The sequence below is a fragment of the Pongo pygmaeus genome, chromosome Y (genome assembly GCF_028885625.2).
Source record: "Pongo pygmaeus isolate AG05252 chromosome Y, NHGRI_mPonPyg2-v2.0_pri, whole genome shotgun sequence".
In the NCBI taxonomy this organism is placed as follows: Eukaryota; Metazoa; Chordata; class Mammalia; order Primates; family Hominidae; genus Pongo; species Pongo pygmaeus.
Genome location: NC_072397.2, coordinates 4229107 through 4235788, shown reverse-complemented (window position 1 = coordinate 4235788; position 6682 = coordinate 4229107).

Genomic DNA, 6682 nt, shown 5'->3' with positions numbered 1-6682 from the left:
TTTCACTATGTTGGCCAGGCTGGTCTTGAACTCCTGGCCTCTAGTGAGCCACCTGCCTTGGCCTCCCAAAGTGCTGGAATTACAGGCATGAGCCACTGTGCCCATCCAAAATTCCTTTTTATGTTATTTGCTTCTGTTTTCTTACTTCTTGAGGCATTCTCTGTCCTTGACCTTTGAGAATTGGATTATTATTTGCACTGGGATAGTCTTATTTTGATTGAATTGGTTTGGTGATCTCTGACCTTCCTGTACCTGGATATTTATTGTTCTCACATTTTGAAAACTTTTCTGTTATTATTTGAGTAAGTTTTCTACCTTTGCCTCCTTCTCAATTCCCTCTTGAACCACTAATAATTCTTAGAATTCATTTTGAGCTAATTTTCTGTCTATTAAAGGATCTTCATTTCTTTTCATTTTTTCTTCTTTGTGTATTTTCAGATAGCCTGTTTTTAAGCTCACTGATTCTTTGCTTAGCTTGCTTCATGCTGTTAATATCCTCTAATAAGTTTTTCAGTACAACAAATTTATTTCTTAGTTTCAAGATTTCTGTTTGACTTTTAAATTATTTCCATCTTTTTGTTAACTTTCTCTAATTGTTGTTCAGTTACTTTTCTGTGTTATCTTGGAATACATTCCCTTAAAACTGTTATTTTGAATTAAAATTTTTTTCTCTTTCTTTCTCCCATCAACTTTATAGTCATAAAAGATAGTATTTTGAATTCTTCGTCAAAGAGTTCACATATCCTGTCCCATTAGGTGTAGTCTTTGTATGGGAAGGTCACAGTTCCTTTTTGCTGTCATTTCTTATTGATATGCATCTATGTTATTGCCTGGAAGGAGTAGTTATTTAATCCAGTCTTAGATATGTTTGCTTAGAGATTCTTTGTAATTTACCTGCTGGTCATCTTTCTTTTCCCCCTCAGTGTTACTGATTCCTTTTTGGCCAGATGGCACATTAAGTCCAGTCATGCCATGTTTCTGGTAAACAATCAGACTGTCACCCATAACAAATTTGGAGACCCCTAAAAGAATATTTCAGTAGTGTCGGAAGGCTGGCTCAGTGTTTGTGCCCAGGGGACCTGGGCAACAAATATCTTATAGCATGATGCTCCTGACAGTAGAGTTACAGCAGGCCTGTGGATGGTAGTCCCACCTTCTCCCCTTTTCTCTGGCTTTCCTCAAGGAATGTCTCCCTTCATACACTTCTGATGCTTTCTATGGGTTGAGGTAGGAAGAGGTCTCCTGCCAGAGAACCCAAGATGGTTATCCACTTCAATCTCAATTTTTGCAGTAAAGACTGCAAAATATGAGCCATGAGGAAATTTTCTGTATGCTCACGTGGTGCCAGGCAGATTTGGGGAGGGGCCTTATACCTATGGAAGGCCAACTCTTTTACCATCTGCTTAAAATTTTTTTACTTGTCTGTGGTCCGGCAAACTGTTTCATCTTTATATTTGAGTTCTAAGATAATGCTGGTGATAATCTTGCTGGTATATATTTCTTCTTGGTTTTCTTTGGGGGAAGGGGAGTAAAGTCAGCTTGCTGCTACCAGTATATGAATTTTGATCAAGCTTGTCCAACCTATGGCCCACAGGCTGCATGTGGCTCTGAATGGCCCAGCACAAATTTGTAAACCTTCTTAAAACGTTATGAGATTTATGCACAGAACTTTTTAAAATTATTTTATTTTTAATTAATCAGCTATCATTAGTGTTTGTGTGTTTTATGTGTGTCCCAAGACAATTATTCTTTCAGTGTGGTCCAAGGCAGCTAAAAGATTGGACACACCTATTGATGGTTGGTCTGTATTGTGGCCAATGGAGATGCTGCACCAAAGAGATTGACCAGCAGCATCACACTTGAAGAAACATGATCCACAGGTCTTACAGGGTTGACTTCTTACCCAGCTTCCCACGTAATCAATAAGCTCTGATTGTCGACTTATTCCAGTCAGGTGCTAAGACAGCATCAGAGGTCATGGAATTGTAACTTGGGTTGCATTAAGCATGGTTGTCATGGACTTGAGGTTCACTTAGTGCTGTGATGGCTGCAGTCATCAAGTGTGGGGGTCTGTCCTGCAGACCCTGACCTAATGATGTATGAATAAAGTACACTGACACACAGATATTCTGCTTTGCCTGTTCGGCTGAGCATCTGGACCACTTAGTTGCAGTGTGGCCTCAATCAGTCAATGAGACTTGCATTTATTCAGTAAAGATTAATTGACAAAGTTCATGAGTAAACACCACTAGAGGATAATTGACCTAGTCATCCCTACCCCAGACAGAGCAATCATGCACCCATGAATGATCAAAGGTTAGTCTTAAGACCACATGAGTAAACAAGCTAGTTAGGTAAACTCCCCGCATTCCTTTGTACTCACTTTACGCTATTTACTCACTTTACGCTATTTAAGGATCAGGTTCGCTTCAGCCATAACACTTACTAAAGCTATGCAAACTTCTCAGCCTTCCAAGAAGGTTTGGGGCTATTACTACAACTATCTGTAGTATTTTTCCCAGCAACCTGATTGAACCCCTACGTCAAGAACTTAGGGACACAACAGATAGTGTGTTCGGAATATATGGACAGGCCTGCTAGGAAAAAGATGGTCACAGACAAAACTATAGTTTTAAGACTGGAATAAATACCCACTTCCTCAACAAACATACATTGATGCACAACCACATGAATCAAAAATAATCAGAGAAGCAGGATGTTGTAGTTCGTGCCTATAATCTGAGCACTTTGGGAGGCTGAAGTGGGCAGATCATTTGAGGTCAGGAGTTCGAGACCAGCTTGACCAACATGGTGAAACCCTGTCTCTAGTTAAAATACAAAAAAAATTAGCCAGGTGTGGTGGTACATATCTGTAGTCCCAGCTGCTTGGGAGGCTGAAGCAGGAAAATCTCTTGAACCCAGGAGGCAGAGGTTGCAGTGAGCTGAGATTGCACCACTGCACTTCAGCCTGGGCCACATAGCGAGACTCTGTCTAAAAAAAAAAATAAATAACAGAGAGACATGACATGCACCAGACGGACAAAATAAAATGCAGTTGCTAAATATATATGATTAGCCTAACAAAGAATTCAGACCAGGAAGAACTGTGTTTTTTTTTCTGTTTTTTTTTTGAGATGAATTCTCACTCTGTCACCCAGGCTGGAGTGCAGTGGCACAATCTCAGCGAAGACACGTGTTTTAAGGCAGAACAGTGAACTTCAATAAAACAGATAAATAATTTTGAAATTTAGCAGAGAAATTTAACAGAAAGTTTATAAACAAATAAAATGAAAATCCTGGAACTGGAAAATATGGCAAATAAAATAAAAATTGCAACAGAGAGCATCAGCAGAAGAATTGATCTAGCAGAAGTGATAATCAGTGAGTTCAAAGATGGGCTATTAGAAAATAAAGTGAAAAGTGATTCTCCTGCTTTATATATATATTTTATATATATTGCATAGATATGTATATAAATAAATATATAAATGTAAATATTCAGTCAAATTTATTATTTATTAATTTAATAAAAGCAACAAAACTAGGTTATGGGATGTACAGTAAACATCAAAAGAACAAATGTTTAGGTTACTGGATTTCAAGAGAGATATATGAAGACAAATGGGTAGATGACTTATTTTAAAATATAATAGAAGAATACTTGTCAAACCTGAAGAATGATAAAAATATTTAGGTGCAGGAGGGCTAACATCATCATTCAGATTCAATCCAAGCAAAGTTAGTATAAAACATATTACAATCAAACTGCCAAAAGTCAACAAAAAAGAGGATCCTAAAAGCAGCAAGAAAAAAGCATAAGGAACTTCTAATACATCTAGAAATATTATGGGCCCACAGGGAGTGAGATAATTAATGTATTTAAAGTGCTGAACAAAACAACTGCCAACCAAGAAGCAAAGCTTTCTTTCAGAAATGAAGAGAGATACATATTTTCCCAGACAAACAAAAGTTTAGAGAGTTTATCATCATTAGACCTGTTATACCAGATATGCTAATGGAGTTCTTTAATCTGAAAGGAAGAGTACAAATAAGAAACGCAAAAACATCTAAAGATTTAAAACTCTGATTAAAATAAATGTAGTCAAACTCACAATATTCTAATCGCCTAGTGGTGTTGTACACAATATTCTAATCACCTAATGGTGTTTTATTATGAAGATTAAACAATAAAACTGTTAAAAATAATATAATAATTTTGTAAGTGGCACACAATAAACAGATGTAGACTGGGCATAGTGGCGTATGCTTGTAATCACAACATTTTGGGAGGCCAAGATGGGCAGATTCCTTGAATCCAGAGATTCGAGACCATCCTGAGCCACATGGTGAAATCTGTGTTTACTAAAAATCTAACAAATTTAGCCAGGCATGGTGGTTAATTTGGGAGTCTGAGATGGGAGAATCACCAAAGCCAGGGAAGTCGAAGGGTGCAGTGAGCCATGATCACACAACTGCACCACAGGTGACATATGTGAGACACTGTCTCCCCCACAAAAAAAAGTAAAGTTTTGCATCATAAATTCAAAATGTGGGTGGAGTTAAAGTGTAGAATTTTTTTTTTTAATCGAAGTTAGGTTGTTACTAGTTTTGTTTATTTATTTATTTATTTATTTAAGATGGAGTTTTGCTCTTGTTGCCCAGGCTGGAATCCAATGGTGCAATCTCGGCTCACTGCAACCTCCACCTCCCGAGTTCAAGTGATTCTCTTGGCTCAGCATCCTGAGTAGCTGGGATTACAGGCATGAACCACCACACCCTGACAATTTTGTATTTTTAGTAGAGACGGGGTTTCTCCATGTTGGCCAGGCTAGTCTCAAACTCCTGACCCCAGATGATCTGCCCACTTCAGCCTCACAAAGTGCTGGGATTACAGGCATGAGCCACCATGCCCCCCACGTTACTAGTTTTAAAAACCTTTTACAACAATATCAGATTCTTTTTCTAAGCCTCATGGTAACCTCAAAGCCAAAATCTATAATAGATACACTAAAAATAACTATGAAGAAATTAAATAATAATACTAGCAAACATTACTTAATCACAAAGGAAGACAGTAAGACAGGAAGAAAGAAAAAAGGACCTACAAAACAACAGAAAACAATGAACAAAATAGCATAAGTTCTTAATTCTCAATAATTACCTTGAACCCAGCACTTTGGGAGGTGGAAGCAAGCAAATTACCTGAGGTCAGGAGTTAAAGACCAGTCTGGCCAACATGGTAAAACTCCGTCTCTTCTAAAAATACAAAAAAAAACAGGCGCAGTGGCTTATACCCGTAATCCCAGCATTTTGGGAACTGAGGCTGGCGGATCATGAGGTCAGGAGTTTGAGATCAGACTGGCCAATATGGTGAAACCCCATCTCTACTAAAAAAATTTAAAAAATTAACAGGGCATGGTGGCACATGGCTGTAGTCCCAGCTACTCGGGAGGCTGAGACAGGAGAATCACTTGAACCCGGGAGGCGGAGGTTGCACTGAGCCGAGATCGCGCCACTGTACTCCAGCCTAGGTGACAGTGAGACTCCATCTAAAAATAAATAAACAAATAGGCGTGGTGGCACATGCCTGAATCCCAGCTATTTGGAAGACTGAGGCAGGAGAATCGCTTGAATCCAGGAGGCGGAGGATGCAGTGAGCTGATGAGAGACGAGGTAATAAGAGACCACCTAGGCAGATGGTTAGAGCAGACAGTCTTTGGCAAGAACTTTTCTAATAAAAGGCAGCTCAATAAATCATTTCTCGGCTGGGCATAATGGCTCACGCCTGTAATCCCAGCACTTTGGGAGGCTGAGGCGGCGGATCGCCTTAAGTCAGGAATTTGAGATCAGCCTGCTCAACATGGTGAAACCCCGTCTCTTTTCCTTTTTTTTTTTTTTTTTTTTTGGTGAAACCCCGTCTCTACTAAAAAAAAAGTACAAAAATTATCTGAGTGCAGTGGCAGGCACCTATAATTCCAGCCACTTGGGCGGCTGAGGCAGGAAAACTGCTCGAACTCGGGAGGTAGAGGTTGCAGTGAGCCGAGATTGTGCCATTGCACACCAGCCTGGGTGACAAGATGGAAACTTTGTCTCAAAAATATATATATATATTTTTTCTTCTAACAAAAAGCAACCTGGGGAAAAACTCAGATGGCAGAAGCTGCCTGCCTGAAAATCACAGTTACAAGCAAAAATAGAGCAGTTTGAGAAACTCTGGGTAACATCTGCACTTGTAGATAAACAGTCAGACAGGCAAGGTCAACATACAGCATAGAGCTCTTTGATGTTTGTATGATTAGGGAGCTCCCAGGAAAAAGTTTTCTTCTCTTCACACACGTAGGCCGTGGGCTTCGTGGGAGCTTACACAGGGAAAGGAGAGAGGGGACTGCTTAAAACAAGCCCACAGTTATAGAAACAAAGAGCCGAGCTTTGTTCTTACCAGGAGACATCCCGCAGCTGGACAGATACAGAGGGAATTGTGCAGAAAGTTGCAGACAGTTTTATAGATAAGAAAGCTACTTAAACAGCTACAAAGAGTGGATTCTTACAAAAGCTTTTGTATTCAGCTATAACCTGGCAACCCACTAAGGAATGCTCTTGGCTCTGGAGAGTTTTCTTCTTTCACGTATTAAATTTATGCTGCAGCCTCACCCTTTGTGTCCACACTCCTTAATTTTCTTGG